At 37.0% G+C, this 24385-nt stretch overlaps 1 protein-coding gene across 3 annotated transcripts in view; it reads right to left on the bottom strand.

The window, feature by feature from the left end:
- LOC124723157 (homeotic protein female sterile) overlaps nt 1-24385 on the bottom strand; it is a 263408-nt gene that overhangs the window by 140794 nt on the left and 98229 nt on the right. The window lies entirely within an intron of this gene.

Genomic DNA, 24385 nt, shown 5'->3' with positions numbered 1-24385 from the left:
CCAGGAAGAAATCTGAGCATGAAAATAATCATTTTTCACAAATACAACAGCAAAATACACAAATTAGAAGTATTGAAATACTTTCCCCATATACCACATATTTTACTTTTCCATATCTACAAAAATATTGAGTATATTACAGTTTAAAGATATGTTGTGCAGAAATAATGGAAATAGTCTGGTCATGCAGAAGCACTACACATATTTGTTGTAGCTGTTCTGTCAGTATCTCCATCAAATTTCATTCTAAGATATATAAGCAGTGGCCAATATATGTGATGGCATAAAATTGTGCTCTATATTTCTGCTTGGAACCAACTACCAATTTACATTTATGATCACTGCTTCCTGATTGGGGATGGAGTAGGAGAAGGAGGGAGGGGTGGGGTGGGGGGCAACACCAACCACTAAAGCACAATAACGAGTAGCTAAATAGAATGAATGAATGAATGAATGAATGAATGAATGAACAAGAATAAGTTAAGGTTTTCATCACTCGTATGCAAGAAATGGAATAAAGAAAGGAGAAACAAAGATAAAACTATAAAAGAAGCCTATCACAATATTTTATGCCAATCACATAACAGCGCAAACAAAATCAACACTCTAATAGCAAATCCAAATTGTCCGACATTTATAGTTCATCTTGTACCATAGTATAGCCATGAAATCACTTGCACATCCACAAGTCCTCACATTATTATTTATAAAATCTCATTCAACCTATTAAGTGAAAAAGAAAGAAAAAGAAATACTTTTCATGCAAATTCTTGTCACATAAATAGCAAATTCTACATGACAGCTGGCATTTTTTAACATATGCAAAACATAAATAAGGAGACATTTATCTACATCTAATATCAAGATCATGTCACATAAAACTCTGGTGACTACTGCTATATACTATGCATCATACACAGTGCAACTTTATTTGGACGCGGCACAGTATGTATCAATGAACTACGGGATGAAATTATGTTTACTGATGTTCTTACCTACATACTGAAAAGCCTGAAACAGAGTTTCACGTTTCTATGAATGTATACTGGAATACAGTTACACAAATGTATACTCAAACTGCCCTACACAGTATAAGAGTACGTTCATAAATAAATCATTTTATACATATCAAAGTCACACAGTACACACAGAAAATAAAACTTGTGAAGTTAAGAAGGCAACATTCCTATCTACAGATATCCCCTCTACACATTTCACATGTCCTACAATAACCAGTTCTAGTTCTTTATTTAGTGAAAAACAGATGTATCTTTCATCATGCTGTAAATTACTCACAGACGTGACAAAAAATTCCATACTACACAAATTTAACTGAAGCAATGTAAACAATTCTTGACTTTATAAACCATTTTTCATAAACCAAATTTACCTTATCAAATGTACCGTGTGTGTGTGTGTGTGTGTGTGTGTGTGTGTGTGTGTGTGTGTGTCCGCACACATTCAGGAGAGTACTTAACAACCACCTTTCTCTAGTTGAGTATCTCCTCATAGTTGAGGGACAACAAAGGAAGATTTTTGCGGAAGAAAACATGAATCTCACAAGTAAATTATCTCTATAAAACATTGAGAAAAACTTTAACATCAGGCAATATATTTTCCGTATAAAAGGAAATATTATTATTTGCAGTTATAAACACCACTCAAAATAAGCTTTACCCAATACATTCCAGATTCTTTAAACTCAAATAGTTACACAGTTCTCATTTAGATTTCCTTGCCACTCTAACTAAAGCAAACCACAAAGTGATGAAACCAATGTATCTCTAACACAGCACACAGGAACGTGAACATAATTTGGTAAGTCAGTCGACAAAATTTCCTACCTTCCGTTAAAACTAAATGAATTTTCTACTCAACAAGACTGAGTGACTATGGGAGGATACAAGATGACTTAGACAAAATTTCCAGTTAGCGTGATGAATAGCAGCTGACTCTAAATGTAGAAAATATTTGTTAATGTAGACAAGCAGGAAAAACAAACCCGTAATATTGGAATACAGTATTAGTATTGTGTTCTTTGACACAGTCATGTCAAGTAAATATTTAGGCATAACATTGGGAAGCGATATGAAACAGAATGAGCATGCAAGGATTGTAGTATGGAAGGCAAATGCTAGACTTTGGTTACATGGAAGAATTTTGGGAAAGTGTGGTTAATCTGTAAAGGAAACTGCATATAGAACACTAGAGCAACCCATTCTTGAGTAGTGCTCGGGTGTTTCTGAATAGCATCAGGTCAGATTAAAGGAAGCAATTCAAAGACGGGTTCCTAGATTTGTTACCTGTACGTTCAAACAACAAGCAACTATGAGGGCTATCCACAAAGCACATTACGTTTTCGTTTGTGTCCGTTAGGGGCGGGGCTAGTGCGGCCATCTTGGTGTCATGGCATTCCGCCGCTCAGTCAGCATCCTGCCGTGCTAGTGAGAGGTTCGTGTTGTACTCCGTTGAGTTACTGTGACAGTTTGAAATGTCAGCGTAAATTGAAAATGCCGCCAAGTGTGAAGTGCGTGCTGTAATAAGGTTTCTGACTGCAAAAAGTTGTACACCAATAGAAATCTATTGGCAGCTTTGTGAAGTGTATGGGGACAACATAATCACTGAAGGTGGAGTGCGTCAATGGGTCATAAAATTTAAAAATGGCCGAACTAACATTCACAACGAAGAGCGAAGTGGAAGACCCAGCATAGTGACTGCCGAACTTGTCGATGCCGCGGTCCATGAAAATCGTAATTTCACAATAAAGGAACTCTCTATGAGTTTTCCACAAATTTCACGAAGTTTGTTGCACGAAATCATTACCGAAAAGCTTGGTTACCACAAGTTTTATGCAAGATAGATACCAAAAATCTTGACAGAGATTCACAAAAATCAGCGAATGGCTGCAGCGTTAACGTTTTTGGACGGTTACGAGAAAGATGGCAACTCATTACTGGATCGCATCATTACTGGTGACGAAACATGGGTTAAGCATGTGAACTGCGAGACAAAATTGCAGTCAATGCAGTGGGGGCACACAAATTCCCCCCAAAAACCCAAGAAATGCATGCAATGTCGGCAAAGAAGGTGATGGCGACTGTCTTTTGGAACAGAAAAGGTGTGATTTTTGTGGATTTCCTAGAAAGAGGCACTACAATAAACTCTCAAAGGTATTGCCAAACACTGCACAACCTCAGAAGAGCAATACAAAACAAGTGCAGGGGAAAGTTGGTCTCAAAGATCTTGCTGATTCACGTCAACGCCCAGGCCCACACGGCAAATGCCACTCGTGAAGTTCTCGAATCTTTTAAGTGGGAGTTGTTTCCTCATCCGACGTACAGTCCCGACCTGGCACCGAGCGACTTCCACTTATTCCCAGCACTAAAGAAGTGGTTGGCTATGCAGCGTTTTGATGACGACGCACAGATTCAAGAAGAGGTAACCACGTGGTTGAAGGCACAGGCGACTGAATTTTATGACGAAGGAATTTCCAAGCTCGTCCATCGCTACGATAAGTGCGTTCATTTAAATGGCAACTATGTATAAAAGTAGTATTTAAGTGTGGCTTTCATCTGTATATAATAAAAAAAATTTCCAATACTTTATTTATTTTTAATTTCAAAACGTAATGTACTTTGTGGATAGCCCTTGTATTACAGAGATGCTTTGTGAACTCAAATGGGAATCCCTAGACAGAAGGTGACATTCTTTCAAGGAATACTATTAAGAAACTTTAGGAAACCAGCATTTGAAGCCGGGTGCAGAAAGGCTTCTACTGCCACCAATACACATTTTGACTACGCACCTCAAAGATAAGATAAGAGAATTAACAGCTCATATGGAGGCAGGCAGACCGCCATTTTTCCTTGCTCTGTTTTTGAGTGGAACAGGAAAGGAAATGACTTGTAGTGGTTCAGAGTAGCCTCCGCCACATACTGCACAGCGGTTTGCGACATATTCATATAGATGTACATCATATAAATATCATACAGTACTTTTCCCAAATTACTTGTAATTGTTCCATTTTTATCAACTTATTTCTCGCCCAAATTAAGAGCAGTTAAACTCAGGAAACACACTGCAAAAATTAACACTTTATTTGCGGATTATTCTGTCACTCCTTGATTGATAAATTTCATATTTAAGGTTGAAAAATAAAAACTGCATTTTTATTCTACTAAAATTTTCTTATTTCAAACCAGTTTTTGACTTACTGGGTGCCCACAAAACACACTGGTGGATAGGGAACCAAACATAATAACCAAAGATACTTCAACACACACAGACTCCAATATCGTAACCAAAGATTATTTGTGTTGACAGTATCTGTGTTTTTAATGTATGATTTCCTAGACACTAGTGTCTCTTGTGGACAATAGTCAGTTGTTCAGTAAAAATAGCCCAATAAGCCGAAAAATTGTTCGAAATAGACATTAGTAGAAGAGAAATGCAGTTTTTTGCTTTTCAACCTTTATTCCTTTTTTCTTACAGATTTACCTTTTAACAATAATTTCTGTATAGACTAAAATAACACTATTTTTATTAATCATAATCAACAACCATGATTTTCAACCAAAATTTAATTCAGTGGAAAAATTCCCAATAAGTTTCACACCAAGAAAGCTCTAAAGCTTGTAAACATGTAGATTGCTCTCATATGGGAGGTACCATCTGACCTACTGTAAGTGTAACCCAAAGTGGATGCATGTTTGGTTTGATTTTCCAGATTTTAATAGAATGGAGGAGTAAATTAGTAATTAAAAAATCATTCACTCACCATAGCTCCAAACATTATTTATTTATAAAAACTGTCATGTCCAAGCACAAGTCATGGCACGAGATCAAAAGTGTAGCATTCATTCAAAGGCTGGTCGTACAAACTACAGTCTGCACATTTATTTATGTCAAGCCACTCCATCAATTCATTTATTGGCCTTTCCAACGCACAAAGAGTGTCAAATAAGTAAGTCACCCTATTTTAGAAAAGGGGAAGTTCACACCATTTATCATGCTGAAATAATTTTATTTATGTCATACAATGCTGCTTTTACTTTTCAGCTTAGTCACCATGTTTTTCCAATCACTTTTCGTAATGCAACAAGTTTTTCCTGACCAGTATTGTACAAGCTTGGGTCCTGCACTCATAACAAGCTGTTTATTTGATTATTTGAGGCGAGGGCCCTCAACATCATGGTCGTTATGGCCCTGACGAAATGTCAGGGACCTGACAAAATGTCAGCATCCCAATCTCATGGGTGGGGATGAAGCCTGTCCCCATAATGGCGCTGCAAGGCAGGTGTGGTGAACAAGTATAGCCCCTAAAGTCCCAAGGCATGATTGCCACATAACTTTCCCTGTCGAATGTGTGATCACTGCCTCTTTTGGGGCACTTTCACCATGTTTCTTCCACATAATTCCCTTATGTTTTTGTCTCATCTGCAGAGAGAAGCCGTTTGATAATCCTACCTCCCACACACTGACATTTCCAGAAACATTATGGCTGAATCCAACCACTGCCACTTGTGGGCAGCACTCAGCAAACGTGTCACCCATCTTGCACAGACTTTGCGGTAGTGAAGATGGTCTGTCTGATCTTTGCGAGGGCAAGTGTTCAATTGCAGCCCTCGTACATAGCTGCACTAGAATGTTGTTAATGGTAATGCAACAACTGTCTTCCACAATAATGTTAATTGCAATAATGATATCACGTTGCTGCAATGGTTCTTCCTGTGTGCTGTTCGTCACGCGCATCTTTGTGCCCTTCCACAAACATTACACTCCAACATCAAATTGTATGCTCGTACAGCCTTCCCCACAGAGAGAGGTTAACTTCCAATGGACATGGAATTGGACAGTTGTTTTGAGGTGGCGGGGCGAGGGGATGACAGAATGCAGCTCACAAGTGTACACACTATGTTGCAGTAACTCCATTCTAACTGATGAGATACTGCAGTATGCACTGTACAACAGTGTGAGCACTGTCAACACACAAAGTTGAACTCGCCAGCCTTCACGCCAAGGACATAGCTTATTTTTTTGAGAAAGAACATAGAGAAACTTACTTATTGGACAACCCTTGTAATTTTTTATATCCAATACACAACATCCAAATTAAATCACTGAAATGTTTCCTGTAAAGAATGCAGCACGTCACAGTGTTCTGGTGTCGTGATTTTAAGTATCTCTGACATTCTTCCACCATTCAGAATGCACAATTCTGAATATTTAATCATGCAATTACTTCCCAATATAGCAGAATAGTATCAGGAAGGAGACACTGAACGATTGAAAGGCAACTGCTTCACCAACCCAGCCAATCACGTGAAAAACACAAAATGGACAAAGTTTTCATAGAGCATATCAATCAAAACTGTTAGTACAGTATAATGTACTTTTGCAACATCTACTTTCAATACATATCAATGACAGGTAAATTCTGTAAGGTGCACGTCTCAGAATTTTTAGGGAAAAAATGAATGCTAATTGGTACACTCCTGTTCACAGCAGCAGCATTTCAGGTGAGTGACACTGGGCTAAATGTAGTTACCACGCAAAAATATATACAGCACGTAAGTATCATACTACTGAGAATTGGAATCAGGGTTGGTTACGTCCTATATCTATTCTGATTTTCAATATTTCCTTAAATCATTCATGGATAATGACAGAATGATTTCATTTTTCCATCTGCATGTGTCAGTATGGTAATCTGTTTCCTGAGATTTTAATGTTATCTATATGAAATATTAAACGACTGACTGAGATGTCAACTTAGCTTAGTGAGTATGAAAAATTCACTGTCAGAGACCAAAGGGGTCAATGGAATTAAAAATAAATGAACCTCAACCATAAGAACCTTATTCTTCTGCACAAAATTTGCACTTCCTAGGTTACTTTTGATAGAACATATAAATGACAGGTAAATAGTTCCAGTAAAATAAATAGTCAATACATTCGAAATAAATACAAAATTCTAGACAAAAAAGAAAGAAAGAAAAAAAGATTTAACACAGCATTCACTGTAATGCACACAAACTTTTCATGTGTGGCATCACAACTATCTCAGTCCTCCTAAAAGTCGGTATCATATATTTTGGCTAGTTAAGCTTTCTACCAATAAATTTTCCTTGATTCTGGTACTTAAAACTATGCAGACAAGTAACACTACACAGTAGTTCCTAAGTTTACATCAAGACTATTTTGCAAATTGACCGTTCATCCTTTAATACTCAGAAGTAATAGCAGCAACAATTGCCAACAGCCATCATTAAATTAAAAATTCAGCCAACCATCACACAGACCATGGCACAGTGTCAGTTAACAAGATAACACAAGGTTGTAAAGGACTATTTGAGGCAAGATCAAAATGACATCAAAGAGAAAGAAGGCACTGCATATGATGGATTTAGGGGAAGTGTTGAAAACACTGCTGATGAATTTGGTATTGGAACTTCAATTGCATCTGACTGGAAGAATAACGAGAAGACAAAGGAAGACCTTTGCTCCAAAATGAGGACAAAGCACAGTTTAGAGAGTCGCAGGATAAATCGGATGTGACATTAAGATGAAGATGTGGACAGTCAAAAACCCTCGCACAAATAGTAGTAAATGTGATTTGGAAACATGTCATTTTGATACATTTCATTCACTATTAGAATATCACTTGGTTCCTGCAACTTGTAAAAGAGAGCTTTTCCTTACCCACAGATTTCATAGGAACAAGATGGCAGCACTCAAATTTAACTATTTGTGAGGAGGTATTTTGGAAAATTATGAGCTGCTCTGGGAAACTACGAGGCTGTAATCGAGTTGTGATTTATCCAAATACTAGTTTGTCATCTTTACATTACACTTCCCTGTCTTGACCACTGCACAAACAATGTAGTCAATTAATAAGCAATATCAACAGATATGAACAAGATTGCATACATAGGAAAGACAGAATAGATTACATTGCAAATTTATGTTTTATTCAGTCAATGTGTTTTCAGCTAAATTATTATCTGGTACAACTACCTTCAAAGTTAATATATCAGATGTTATTGAGCAACATCTGTACCTTAGCATGTCAGCACAACAATTATTTACATGTCATCACAAATATTTACTCATCAACGAAAAGTTGTCTAATACAATATATGTTGGCCAATATAATAATTCCCTCATTAACAAATATAATCAATGTGCAATATACCTAATAAAAGTCGACTATGAATACTTAGTACGTAATAACACTTATGTGTTGCGTGATGAAATAATATTAGGAACTATGTTCACAAATTTCATTTTGGTAGCAGCAGTAGGGGAAAGGATATAAACATTTTTTTGAAAAGACAAATAACATTACTTCATGTTTATATAACATGACCCTACCTACCCTTTACCAAATTTTAAAAACATCAAAGCCCAAAATTCTTGCTACACTAATGTAATGGCAAACAGAGTTAAATATTCATTTTGTATTTGTTTATCACCTTATAATTAGTAAAGATAGTGTAACACAGGTGCACAAAACTTAAGGTCAAAAGTAAATATTGCATTGTGTAACACAGCTCTACGAAAGTTGGACCATACATGAAAAGAACTGTTACAGTGTATTACAGAAGGTGACCAAAAGAAATATGGAATAAGACAAACAGAAATGACACTTTTATTCAAAGACAATAATCACACTGATGTCACTACAATTCATAATGTTCCCCTGGACATAACAAAAGGTGGGACATGATTAATAGGGTGTGTGGTCACTACAAATAGCAATGCATGGTCTGCAATGTGCTCCCATCCGGGCCAAAAAATTGGTAAGGATTCCTTATGGTAGGGAATTCCATTCCTATACCAGCACAGTTGATAAGCACATGCTCAATGGGATTTAAGTCAGGGGACAGGCAGGCTGTGCAGTTCAATGTGGTCACACATTATCACCCATAAAAATGAAGCCAGGGCCGAGTGCACTCCTGAAAGATGCGTAAGCAGGAGTAGTACAGTGTCACAATAATCCTTAACTGTGAGTGTACGATGTTCAAAAATTTGGAGGGTAGTACACTTATGCAACATTATGCCTCCCAACACTAAAATATCATGTTTGACAATGATCCTGTGTGCATTACATGTTCCCGGGTCTTGGCATATGAGGGTATGTCCAGTATTCCATCAAGCATGCGCTGGGGAAACATACTGCAGCATGAGCACACTACACATGCGCCAATGACCATCCAGTAGTAGTCCAATGCACTGGTGTACGAATGGAACGCACTACCACAAGAACTCCTTATCAGCTTTATCATCAGCATGGAAACACATTACCACTGCCACCCGTGGTGATCACACACCCTATTACGGACTATGTTCCACCTTCTGTAATGTCCATGGGACCATCATAAATTACAGTTACTTCAATGGAATTATTGTCTAAGTTTTTTTTTTTTTTTTTTTTTTTTTTCAGTTTTTCTCATTGTGTATTTCTTGCCATTTCCTTATCCACTGCACTCTCTACGTATTGTCCAAGTTTCATTGCGCTTGTTATTCAGCAGCGACACATCATGTAAAAGTTACTTTCAGCCGTAGGTTTTGCATAGAAGTTTGTAATTTCTTTACAATTCAGTAACCAATAACTAAAGACACAGGCCAAAACTTTACTCGAATGCATGGAGTTTTATACACCACTTAGTATGTTTTCTGCTATTCCATGTCATCATTGAGCTGTTACCACTAGTATGATTTTCCATACCATTTCAAATATCTGAATTTTACTCTTTTGGAAGCCATATAAAATTGGAAGTAATCATCTGCATTTGAAGGACTTACATAGACCAGTTGTCAAAATATTATGTGAAAAACAACCCTGCAGCACGCCCAAGTGTTCTTTTTTAAAACCCCTATGATTGTCATGTTAACATAATGTGTGTGTGTGTGTGTGTGTGTGTGTGTGTGTGTGTGTGTACAAAATTATTTATAAAATGTAAGTAGCCACTTATGACAGTTACAACCATGAAATTCATCTTGCAAACTGGAAATAACCGGTGAAAGTACGATAATGTTATTTCATCCACATTATTAGTTTTCTTTTTCATATAATATATAAGTCTCAATCCAATAATCTCACTTTCACTACAAAGCAACTGGACAACCTACTTCTCACAAGTTTTATAAAGATATATTATTAACATTACAAATGAACAAAAAAGAATTGCTACCACTGATTTTTTTTTATGCACTACAAATTCCAATGTCCCATGTTACAGATACTATCATTTCATATAGGTCATATGAGTTCAGTGGCAAACAAATACACTAAGTGTGACATGAGGGCAATTATTATTATTATTATTATTATTATTATTATTATTATTATTATGTGCGATTGGACCCATACGGATCACGCAAAGCTTTTCCGATTCAATTTTTTAATTCTCCAAACTTCTCTCATTCTTTCCCCATGAATTCTCTTTCTTTCCTCTGTCCATTTTGTCCCCTGTCTCTTGCAAACTTCATTCTCGGGTTGTACTTGCCAACTATTGATTTTTTGCCTGTATACATTTCTGTTTATAACTTCTGAAGAATTTATTTGTGCATTTGCTAGATCTGTTTTGGTTTCTTTTATCCAGGGTATGGTTTTCAATTTTTCAATGTATATTAAAATTATGTGGGAGAGAGTGGGTGTTGGGAGTCTGTGGATATGACCGTAAAATTTTAGTCTTCTTTTCCGGATGTCTGCGGCGAGGTTAGATAATTTTTCTGTAGTTTTCCGAGACCGTAACCTGTATCCATCTTCAGTTCTTTTTGGGCCAAGAATCTTTCTGATAATTTTGCGTTCCTCTTTCAGGATGCCTTCCAGGTCACCTTTTCTATGGAGTGTGAGTGTTTCGCTGGCATATAGTGCTTCGGGCTTGATTACTGTATTGTAGTGTCGTATTTTTGAGTGAATGGAGACACTTTTTATTGTAGATGTTATGTTGTGGGTTTTCCAGTATGCTCTTTTCAGTTTTTGCAGTCGAACTTTTTGTGCAGTTTTCTCTCCCCCTGTGGGTTCTAGGACCTCGCCTAAGTATTTAAAGAATGGAACTCTCTCAATTTGTCCATATTTTGTAGTCAGTTTTTGAGTTTCAAATTTTTTGCAGATGAATTTGGTTTTTTGGAAGGAAATTTGTAGCCCAACTTTTTCGGCACATTCTTTGAGAATGTCTATCTGTTTAATTGCTGTGGTCTCGTTTTCTGCTAGAATGGCCACGTCATCTGCAAATGCCAAGCATGAAATTTTAATACCATCTTTCGATCTTCCTAGTTGTATAGGCTTCCAGTAATTTTGATTCTTCAGTTCTTTTTCCCATTCTCGGACGACTTTGTCTAACACAAGGTTGAAGAGGAGTGGAGACAAGCCGTCACCTTGTCTGACGCCAGTTTTGATCAGGAAGGGCTCTGATATTTCACCCAGGAATTTTATCTTAGAAGTTGTGTTTGTGAGCGTTTCTTTGATAAGGTTTAGGGTTTTCGGATCGAGTCCTAGCTCCTCAAGGATAATAAAGAGAGATTGCCTATCGATTGAATCATAAGCCTTTGCGAAATCAACAAAGGAACAAATGATCGGACTGTTTCTGACTGCTTTGTATTTTAGTGTTGTCTTCAAATTGAAAATTTGTTCTGCACAGGATCGGTGAGGGCGAAAGCCAGCTTGGTATTCACCAATACTGTGTTCGAGTTGTTCTTGTGTTCGTTGAAGAAAACAAGCTGAGAGGATTTTATAAGTGACTTGGAGAAGGGAGATTCCTCGATAGTTGTTTATATCTGCCATGTCTCCCTTTTTATGCAGTGGATGAATTAGGGTGCATTTCCAATCTTCTGGTAGTTTTTCTGTCTGCCAAATGTCTGTGATGATTTGAGTGAGTTCTTTGAGGGAATTTGGTCCAAGATTTTTAAGTAGTTCTGCAGTGATATTATCTTCTCCGGATGCCTTGTTGTTTTTCAGTCAGGGCAATTATTATATAGCACGCCATACTTTCAATGAACTTAATAACAACAGCTGAGAATTTTAGCAACATGGGCTAGTATATAAGGCTGTTTTAATAGAATTCCTAAAACTTTTGACAAAACCATACACAATCTAGAGCTGTAAAAATGACACCTATACTAAAGCAATCACATGAATGTGCAGTTCTGTACATGCCACTCTTAAGCAGTTCTAGGCATAGTTGCAGGGATTAAACATAGGAATGGAGAGTGTCTGTTTGCATTTTCAGCTCCAAGGCAAACAAATGACAGACTTAGATGGTAAATAACAAAAGTGTTTTCCTGCTAACCAAGTTTATGAGTCCTACTGAGTTTTGTTTCTTGATTACTTCATTATAACTACTGCTACTCTCACAGATACGTTAGTTTTACAAAACCTGAAACTAATTACCCTGTCACATGTATGTATACAACAAAGAGAAGTCCGCATCATATAACAGTCCAGTAACCTAACAGTAATAGTAGAACCTAAACAAAAAATACATTTCTTTGCACCAAACTTGCCTGATCACTAAGTCAACTTGTCTGCATACCAAATGAACGTAATCCCAGTGGATGATGCACCCCTCTGTTGACAAGACAGCGAAATAATTATGTATGGGTACTCCAACAGATACTAGTAACAGCTGATACGACCTATCTTCACTGCCTAACATTTCCGGAAGACAATATTTTTTTATTTAATCTTGCAATTCAGCTGCATCATAGTCTCAATAAATTCAAATTTATAATCAACTCAAATTGATCATCAACCATCAGGTACCACCTCCACTGTCATCAAACCCAAGCAGAGCAACACGAATTTCACCAATGACCGTGTATTCATATGGTGTAATTTTAACGGCGTCGATAAGTGGAGATAAGCATTCCGAGCACGTACCAGTTGCAGGCAGAATTTCTCATTTCAGCTAGGTTTTATGTCTTTTAGCCACAAATGTCATCTCATGAAACTTCTCATTTAAGGCTTGGTAAATTTTCCTAACAAAAAAGGTTTATAGTTTGCTTTACTATTTATTTATCTGTCAATCATTACACGGCATTCACTATATTCCAAACAGCAGACAAAGAATGCACTCAGCACTGATCTACATTTTACAATAACATGTTTTCCAAAACAGTTTTAGTGTGATGGAAATTTATCTTCATTCAGTGTCCACCACAGTAGTCTTGTAGACACTCTGATGTATGCTGGGTTAGGCTCCTTTTATTCCAATGACAACAGTTCACTGCGAGCAGGCCTCTGTAAATAAAAATAATCACGTGTCTCGAATCTGTGGCTTCCAGCGTTTCCGCATATTCCACCTACTTACAAAAATTACAAGTAATCACACTAAAATCTTCCGTCTTTTTGTTTTTAATACATGAAATTACTTTACATCAGAAAACAAAATACTGTCACGTTTTAAACGGAAAGGTTATCAAAAGAATTCCCAGCTGCCTCCTACATAACAGCATTTGTTAATGCCACTACGCAACCTATGCAACATGTTACTCTCTGAAACAAATGTTTCGTGTGCCCTTTACCCATTATGGAAATTATGCCATCTGAATATCATATTGTTGAAGGAAGAGTGAACAAAGTCCAGCCAACAAACAACAACTTTGTGTCACCTGAATGTTTCATTCTGTAAATTATTTAAAATTTAATTTACCACCAATAAAATAGAGCAAACAAACAACTGACTCAAATGATGAAATGTTCTGTAGTTAACGATTTTAAAGAATGGTAACAACTCTACTGATGCAAAATAATTGTAAGCCTAATGTATGTTTATCAAGTACTGGTAGGATTTGGCACAAATCACCACGAATTTGATACATCACTGTCACTCACATGACTCATTTATCTGCAAAGAGGCAGCAAAATGTATCAACTACTAGTAAATCTGATAGAATACCTTTCTCCATTTATACCTATTACGCAAAAACCATGGCAGAGCCCATAACAGTTTTAAGTCACAATCTGTGGGTGTAACACCCCCCAAAATTGAATTTCTGTTCAGCAAAATAAGTCCTAACAATTGGCAAAACAGAGTAAGGAGAAAGTCATTTAGGTTACTGCTATTAAGTAACAAACAATTTTATGTTAAAGTAAGTTATGTTACAAAACTGTAACAATTAATTAAAAGAAGACAAGCGGTATCCTCCTGAACTTACTAATTCTTTATCCATACCAAATGAAAAGCCCACATTCTACATTCTTGAAACCTTGATTTTTCAATCAATGTTCATTGGAAGTGTTGTATAATGAATCTTGGGTGACACCAAAATTCAGTATTGCAGTTAACTGTGACAGATAAATTGTAAAAATATGGCAAGTATGTGTACTGCAGTGAGGAAATTACTTTATTGTTGCATCCGTATTTCAGCAAAATATTGAACTTTGATGGGAAAGTGAGACAATTGTGATTTCATGCCAAATGTTCAAATGTTTGAATTTGTCTCTGAAGAAATTTTTGTATCGATCACACTGGAAAAATCTCCCCCCCCCCCCCCCCCCCCCACACACACACAGTAATATTCCAAAAGACAACATTCCTTGTGCCTCCAAATATGTAATTTCTTCTAAATCACACTGCTGCTGCTCCTGTTGTATTTTCCCATTTCTTTTGAGTTATCCATAACTTACAGAGAACATGTCTAACTGTTGAAGGACAGTATTACAATTTCAGTTTAAAATAGAAGAGAAAGTAGGATTCTTAAATGCAACGAACATTAAGATCCTTGGAGAAATATGTTTATGGCACAGGAAATTCACAGGCTCTGCCCCAGAAATAATAATTACACAGGGTTTTTTTAAAAATAGGTTCACATATATTTCATAGATTTCAAAGTGCTTACAGACAGTATAACATTGCCACCACACTACATAATCGGGCTGGAAGTTTACACAATGGAGTTAAATTTCAGTGTCCCTGACTGCCATTTGGTTGTTTGCAATGGTCCTGCATGGTTTCTGCTCAGATCAGGATTTGATGCCAGGGAATGAAAAGAAGTCTCACAAGACTATATCTGGGTGGAAGTGTGGCTGAAAAAATACTGTTATGTTCTTTGTGCCAAAAACTCCTTTGCTGATTAAGTGTAGCTTGCTGCGTAACTGTGGTGAATGATACAGGCATGCTGGAATTCAGAGCACACATGTACAACCCTTTTTATCAAATGGTCGAGTGCTTTGATATAAAAGCATGCATTTCCTATTTGTTTTGTTGGTACAAACTCATTGTAAAAGGCTCTTCTATAGTAAAAAAAATTAAGCCAAAGCTTGCCGCTCAGGACTACTATTTTGTACTGTACTACCAATGTTTAATTGATTTTTATTTTCCCAAGAAAATTACATTTACTTTTCAAAAGGTTACACAGTTTACATAATACCAAAATATATCAATGTTCTCATTTTGGTAACTCGTACAAGCTTTTCAATTCTCGCACAAATATCTTCTGTTCACATTTGCGAGGCAAAACTGTTTTAGGCAGCTCAACAGTATCAGCAGATACTAGTGACAGTATTCCAATCTTCTACATGCACTTTCTGGTTCAATGCAAACACAGAAGCAGCCAGTATTTTTTCCATCTTCACTGTGCAGCCACTACTAGAAAAGCAGAGTAAGAAGCAGAGCAGCTTCTCTGCTAACTTTTCTGAAGTTTGTACTTAGTTTTATAGATATTATACAAAACTTTATCGTATAGCTTTGTTTGAGACTACACTGCATTTTGGCACACTGTGTGTCATTGAAACAGCACTAACCAAAATAGTAATCTACAAACCAGAAAAGATAAAAGGTGACACTTGCACACCTGACATTCAACCACCACACACACACACACACACACACACACACACTGCAATAATGACATTTTTGATCTTACAGTATATGGAACTCAAATGCAAACAGGAAAATAAGTGAAATTATAGGGCACTTCAGGCTAAAATGTATGGACCAAGAAAATATGGAATGAGGTGGTCTGTAATAGAGCAAAGAACATATGGCATTATATACTATGATACAGCATTATATTTATCTGCCGATGCCGGACAAGTGACTTTTAATTAAAATGTCCCCCTAGTATGGGAATTTACATGACAGATCTGTGAGTGCACTGCAGACACATGGTTGATGACCTATGGAAGTTTGGATCTGTTCGTGAAGCATTCTCAGGTAGCCGAATGGTTAGGTGACATGGACTGTAGCTAAAACAACTATGATTTTGGATGCTTATGCTAACTTCTGAAAACCAGCATCAACAAAGACATTTGTCTTATACCAAGTTTTAACAGAGTGTATGTGTAGGAACCACTAGGACCAAGCCTTCCATTACATGCAGTCCATTTCCAAAGAGATTATATTTTACCCCTAACTATAACTTTTAATGGTTATGTTTCCAACAGTTTTTCATTTTTCTCTCTACTGCAAACACATTAGCTGACAATATTATCCAGATGAAAAAACATGTACCCACCTATTTTTACCAGTGCTTTAGCTTTTAAAAAACAGCAAGGAAACTTTGAATAGGGAAGTGTTAATATGAAATGAATTCTGTTGCTAGATGGTAACCACCTGTATGGTGCAGCATCATCCACAGACCACACTATGGTAAAGAGCACTGGGTCACTAGCACATACATACTTTATAAAATGTAATAAGCATGGCTGTTCAGGAGGCAGTTAGGTGAGCCAAAATATTACTGATAAAATGGGATGTTCAGGTGACATTACGTAACACACGGAAAATGCAAACAATATGCTGCCTTCAGAGTGATGACCCTAGTTAGGTTCGGCATAGCCTTAGACGTGAGCACATATACTTGCAGCATAGTGCTTAAAGTAAACAGTAGTCCTTTGATAAAAAGTAACCTGATAATCGGGTTACGAACTTCAAAGTGGAAGGAGCACACACTAACATCGAACTCCAACACGTCATTGGAGGACGCACAATACTTATGACATGCAATGGTGTCTTAAAGACATTTTGTGTATGCTTCAAATCTCTACACACAATGGAAAAAACTCAATTTTCAACGACAATACAATACTTTCCATGGAAAAGATTATGGGCATTTAGAAAGTAAAGGCTCAGATAATATGGAAGTGCAAAAATTAAGGAAAGTTCTGTTAAAGTATGTAACTGAAGTCAAATCATCTTCATGTGGGAGCCGACAAATATGAGTCTGAAGTATTTTCCCCAATTTATTCTCTATGAAAACGTATTTTTACTTTCAGAAGGACTACTCAACAAATGCGTCTTCAATTTGAGCAAGCTATCGTACTGCTACCCATACTGCCAAAGTATTACACAGTTTCACTAAAGGAAAGTTTATGAAGACATGCTCAGTAGCTGCAGCTAAGCAATAGCTCCCTAGAGATTTGATGAGTTTCAGGCAGTTAAGTCTCTCTCCTCCAACTGTTCCATGCAGAATCCAAGAAATGGATTACAAATATATATTATTACATTTTCTTTGGAACTGGATGAGTGCAAACTCACTTCTGATACTGCTAAGCTGGCACTTTACATTCGTGTATTTGATAATAGGCTCATCGTTATGAAAGAACTACTGGACTTTGTTCCGATGAAAGACACTGCAACAAGGGCAGATATTCTTGTTTTGTGTGTGTGTTTGTGGGGTGGGGAATGTCGACAGTACAGGTCTGCAATAGAAGAATCTCACTTCTGTGGCAACAGACAGCTCAGTGGCTGTGATTGACCTAAATACAGGTATACAGGTTTGGTGACACTTTTATAAGGGATGTTAAAATTGTTACTTGTTCCACATGAGATTTTTGCAATACATTACATGCTCTACCAAGAGGATTTATGTGCTAAAATTGTGAGCATGAGGGAAGTAATGTGTGTGGCGACTCTCACAAAAAATTTCATCCGCAGTGCAAAGTTTTCTTGTAAGACCTGTAAAGCACTTTTAGTCATGTGCTTTATCACACAGAAATACTCTGGCAGAGTTGAGGTAAAGTTCGTGAGAAATTTTTTGAACTTAGTAAACTATGGTCATGTTTGATACGCCTGTTGCAGAATTGAAAAATGAGTGGAGGATACATCTGGCCCTCCTCTGTGACACTGTGCACCATATGAATGTTTTGAATTTAGTATTGCAGGGTAAAAACATGGTTAATTTCAGATATGTATGATTGCATTCAAAGCTTTGAGGTGAAACTGTTCATGGAACAGGCAGCTATAAAATGGGAATACTGTTCATTTCGACAAGTTCTCATTCTTCATGATGGAAGCAGAGCAGAGTTTTGAATGATGGAAGCAGAGCAGAGTTTTGAACAGTAACTAATTTACTCATTAATGAAACAGATTTGTTTCATATAATTTCAAAGTTAAATAAAGTTCAACATCTTTTCACATCCTTTTTCAGCTGATGTTGACAATGTGGGAACTAAGCTAGTTACTACTTCTAGATCTAAAGTGTGACTGGCAGTTGCGTGACAAGTTTCAAAACAAGATTAATCTTTGTGACTTTTATAATAATTTTCCACACCACAACTTTCCACAACTTGACAGATCTGCAGATACAATTATGTCAATGTTTGGTTCTAGATAGTTGTGCAAGCAATTTTTTCCACAGAGAAGAGAATGAAATTTACAGATAGCAGCTTACTCACAGACTTCAATTTAAAAGCTTACCTTTGAATTAGCAGTACTCAAAAAGTGGTACGAGACATTAATGCTTTAACAACAAGCAAAATAAACAATACTGACTGACATCCTGTTTAAATAAAATGGTCACATAATACACTAAAACAGTCTTCATCATAAGGCGGCATCAATTTTAAGAAATATAATGTTTGTATTTAGCTGCCACACGTTTTTCGTTTCATGAAAATACAACAACAGGGATGCAAGTTTCATTTCACTGTCATTTCACACTAATACAACAACCTTAGAAAATAAATTTGCCATGAAACACATTAATGAGCCACCATGAATTGATTTATCATGGGAGTAGTATCAGCTGCAGAATTACTCTCTCTGCCAATGCTTCTTCCTTTCATGAAGCCCAGATTCCTCTCTCCCATACCTCTTTTTTCCCCAGTATTAGTCGCCCCAAGTCATCCACTTACTGCTGCGGCACGAATGCAAGCCAGTTTGCACATGGAGACTGGTCAACAGGTCTGTAGTACAAGATATAAAGCCACTGCATATGGATTCTTTAGCAGAGATTCATTAAATGACAGTGCATGGTATAGACACGAGTCGAGATGGGCATTGTGCACACGACTATACAGGATGACTAAGCAAAAACTAGGTTTCAGACTTATGGTAACAAGGCGGATTTTGTAGAGTTTTGTAGACTGCATAACCAGCCATGCATCATTGGGATTGTGAAGCATGAAGGCTGGCACTGTTCACACTGAGCTGGTAGCCTTCTTTATTACCAGAGCTTCTGCTTTACAAAGTACAATCTACAGATAAATATTCCTTGGACGACAATGATAGTTAAACTTATTAGACTGAAGAAACTGGGACTGATGTCACACACACAAGGGTAGAGGATACAGTCCTTTATTAGTGTAGATTCAAGTAACAGGCATCCCAACTTACACAAGGTATCCAAATCAAACAGTTACTTTCAATTGTTACAAGGAAAGCAAACTACAGAGGACTGAAGGATCTCACACAGAAATATTGATATATTGCTGGAAAAAGTCACTGAAGTACATCTTGAATATGAAACAGCGATGAAAAATGGGATTAATTCCAATATGTGATTACCTGTTTCGGCTTTTTTTATTAAAACCTACCTTCAGAGTTATGTACAGAAAACAGTCAAAACAGTGTTACAGTTTACATTAATATTCGGATACAGCAGAAGTAGTAAAAACATTCGTACCACATCATTGCTTCCATTATAATAATAGTAGGTCTACTTGGCGAACATGATGAATGGCACTCTGTGGTGAAGCATGGGAATATTTGCAATGTATCAACAGTTTGACAGCATGCCATTTGATATGCTTCACTGAATGTCATCTTGTTAGGAATGATGTGGTATATATTTTATTTAATATTGTTGCTGCATAAATTGAGTTGTAGCCGCTTCAGTTCCAGGGTGCCAGTGGCATATTCATCCCCTGTGTGTGTCTTTGTAACTTTGGCATTACATGGGTTCTGTTTGCAGATAAAAGTTACCACACCAGTGTGCCGTATAAAACACGTGCAGAGAAAAGAGGTAAATGATTAACTACAAAGTGACGTCTTCCATATTAACTATGTGAAAAATCTACACGGGGAGGAAATGGAACAGCCCATCCCCATAATATATACTAACATTTGTAACTGTCTCCATAAATATCCTGGCATGCAGCAGCACATCAATACATAGCATTTTCATTTAGATATTTGCAAATCTTCCATGTTGTATTGTCATGGGCCATGGAACATTTTGTTCATAAAATTTTGTTCAGAGCTGCACTGGACATCTTCAGCAGTGCTCATGGTTCTGCTGCTTCTTGTCGACTGACAGACTGAGTGTCCAAGAGCAACATAAATCGAAAAATTCGAACTCTCAGCTCTACAAAAAGCAAATAAGAAACCATCTCGATGGTACAGGTTTGTAGATGAACAATTATGGTTTGGTCACATGGTAAAAAAACTTTAGAAGAATTATTTTATAAAACTAATATAAATCCAATAAATGGAGTTTACCATGTCGATGAAAACTGACAGTGGAATATCCTTCCTGCATATTTTAGTTATGAGACAGACTAACGAAAGGTTGGAACATTTTTCAGGAAGTCATGCATAGGGGCATATTTTAATAAGAACTCCAACCATCACCCACAAAAAAAAAAGTGTGTCATTAGAAGTCGCTGACAGAGCCAAAAGCATTAGCACACGAGAACACCTGGACACCAAATTAGAACACTGAAACAGGCTTTCAGAGAAAAATGGCTATTCGGGAAAAGTGCTACAACCAAATAACAGTAGGTCAAAGAACAAGGATAAAATACAAAGATGGAAAGAACACAGTTTGTCACTTTTGACAAAAAAAAGTAACATAACAGACTGGGAAGATATTGCAGAAACGTGACACCATACCAGTTTTTAGACCAACAAAAAGATATGTCCAACCCACACACGTGTAAAGGATAAATGCCCTAAGTTACCTGTCAACATTTAAGTTATATGAAATTCTGTGCACGCATGGTAAGGTTTATATTGGAAATATCAAGATAAATGTGAATACATGGCTGATGGAACATATACGTCTTTGCTGGCTATGAAAATTAGGAATATCAGCTGTATCAGAGCACGCTTTTCATTCAGGAAATCATGAGGTGAAGTTTTCCAAAACCGAACTTTTATCTACAATGACAAACTATTACCCATGGCTACATAGAGAAGCTATCAAAATACATAAACATGAGGATAATTTTAAGAACAAAAAGCTATGAAACTTTGCAATATATGAACAGTATCTGTCCACAATCAATGAGTAAGTTTAATTTCGCACAAATGACAGTTCAGTTTTAGGTCTTACGAGCATTACAACTGAAAGAATTATGCATCGGTTGACTAGAAGAGGGGAAAGGAATGCAATAGAACATGAATAGGTAGCTTTGAGAGATGCAACTGTGAAGGCAGTAGAGGATCAAATTACGTAAAAAGACAAGGCCTAGTAACAATCATTGAATAACAAAGAATATATTGAATTTAACTGATGAAAGGAGAAAATGTAAAAACGCAGCAAATGAAGCAGGTGAAAGGGAAGGAAAAAAAAAAAGAGAGAGAGAGAGAGAGAGAGAGAGAGAGAGAGAGAGAGAGAGAGAGAGAGAGAGAGAGAGAGAATTACACGAACAACAGGTTCAGCCAACCTTGGGAAAGATCAGTTTGGATTCTGCAGAAATGTAGGCACATGCGACGCAATACTGACCCTATGATGTGTATTAAAAAATAGGTTAAGGAAAGGCAAATTCACATTTATAGCATTTGTAGACATAGAGAAAACTTTTGACAATGTTGACGGAATTGAAATTCTGAAGGTAGCAGGGGTAAAATACAGGAAGCACAAGAGGGTATTTGAAATCTGTACAGAAACCAGACAATAGTTGTAAGAGTCGAAGGGCAGGCAAAGGACAGTGCAGTCGAAAAACGAGCTATGCAATCTGTACACTGCGTATACAATAAAGAAAACAAAAGAAAAATTTTGGAGTAGGAATTTTTAGCTCAGGGAGCAGAAATAAAAAATGTTGACATTTATCAATAACATTGTAATTCTGTCAGAGACAGTAAAGGACTTGGAGGAGCAGCTGAACAGAATGGACAGTGTCTCGAGATGAGGATATAAGGCGAACATCATCAAAAGTGAAACAAGGATAATGGAATGTAGTCAAATTAAATCAGGTGATGCTGAGGGAATTAGATTAGGAAATTGCACAGTTGTAGTAGAAGATGAGTTTTGCTATTTGGGCAGCAATATAACTGACAACGGCCAAAGTATAAAGGATATAAAATATAGACTGGTAATGGCAAGGAAAGTGTTTCTGGATAAAAGGAATTCATTAAAACAGAATATTGATTTAAGCTTTTTGAAGTCTTTTCTGAAAGCATTTGTTTGGAAGTGAAACATGGACAATAAACAGTTTAGATAAAAAGAGAATAAAAGCTTTTGGAAAGTGATGCTACAGAAGAAAGCTCAAGATTAGACAGGTAGATCATGTGGGTCAAGTCCTGTTCGTCCAAATTCGCAATTGCGAATACATTTCTTGTATTTCACAATGGCTGTAGTTGCCACAGTGCCTGTTCCTTTGGACATGCATGCACGTCCAAAGGAACATTGCATAGTAATAACACAGACACTGCAATATCGTATTTATCTGCAAACACCGAGCAACTGACTTTCAAATAAAATGTCTGTTCTGTACGGTAATGTACATAATGGCTGTATGTTGCAAACACGGTTGACGACATATGGAAGTTTGGTTCTGGCAGTGAGTCATGCTCAGATAGCCAAACGGCAAGGAAACTGCTTGCAATAAGTGGGAAATCCAGGTTCGGGTCCTGGTCCGGCATAAATTTTCATTGTCATCATTCCATTCTACAGCTGTGATTGTGCATATCTGTAACTGCAAATAAATTTCATGTATAAAAGAAATTTGTGCCACAACCTGAGAAGAAGAGATCGGTAGATAAGACGTACTCTGAGGCATCAAGGGATCACCAATTTAGTTAGTACTGGAGGGAAGTGTGGTTGTGATGGCGGTGGTGGTGGGGAAGGCTAAAAATTGTGAAGAGATAAATACAGTAAGTAGATTCAGAAGGATACACAAGTTAAAGAAATTTTCGGAGTGTAGGGGTTTGCAAAGCATAGAGTAACATGGAGAGTTGCAGCAAACCAGTCTTCAGACTGAAGACCACAGCAACAAGGATTCTCTCTGTTGATGATGTGTAAACTTCCAACACGCCTTTTCCCAAAGTTTATGTTTCTCTCCAATGTCCGACGACTCAGTTAGCAAGATACTGTGAAACCAGAAGCACCTCTGAAGATGCCCAATGCAGCTCTGGATAAAATGTTAGGAATGGAAACGTTTTACAGGGTGTATACGGGGACAAGCTAAAAAATTTCCCGGATTTCTCCCGGATATCCCATTTAAAAAATATGCTTTTCCCTGGGCGAAAATACACTTTTTCTGTGCTAAGTGACAGTAGGTTTTCCGTAGATTTTCCCTCGGAACTGTAAAACTTATCAATCCTTTGAATGGTTAACGTTTTATACAATCGCGTAGAACTTCCCAGAAAGAAAAGAAAAGACGAGGGAGAGAAGTTTTGGAAAGACCTTTGATTTGCAGCAAGACATACACTGTATTTTTTCGTATTATGAAAGCATAGATTTGAATTGCACCAGACACAGCACGTTAGTTTCAGGAGCACTGAAACTGAGGTTGCGATGTCCTTTTGTAAGCCAGTCATATCTCAAGCCACAAGATGTTGCCATCCGATGACAGCAGATATTCAGAGCACAGGACACGTGTTATAGTCAGCCAATAGCAAGATCACTGGTTACATAGCGTGAACACACAAGAGGAAAAGTTTACGGTTTACATTAATGTGCACAGTATAGCTACATGAAAAGCTAAGCTTTCACATATAATATTGGTCTCCAAGATCAACACGCTACAACAGAAGCTAAGCTTTCCCATGTAATATTGATCTTTTTTGCGTGTGTTATACTTTAAAATACATCACACAAATGTGTCAGTAAATTTAAAATTATGACATAATTGTCTGGGCTCGAAATTCTTGTATTTGGCTGGTCATCAAACTGTTCAGTTTCGAACGCTCTGTGATTTAGAAATCCATCCCACTTTCTCACGCGTAAAAAGAAATTTACTTTAAAAGTAACACTTTTCTAACCACCGTTC

The sequence above is a fragment of the Schistocerca piceifrons genome, chromosome X, assembly GCF_021461385.2.
Source record: "Schistocerca piceifrons isolate TAMUIC-IGC-003096 chromosome X, iqSchPice1.1, whole genome shotgun sequence".
NCBI lineage: Eukaryota > Metazoa > Arthropoda > Insecta > Orthoptera > Acrididae > Schistocerca > Schistocerca piceifrons.
Note: the sequence above shows the minus strand (reverse complement) of the source record. Positions and strands in the feature narration are given on the sequence as shown.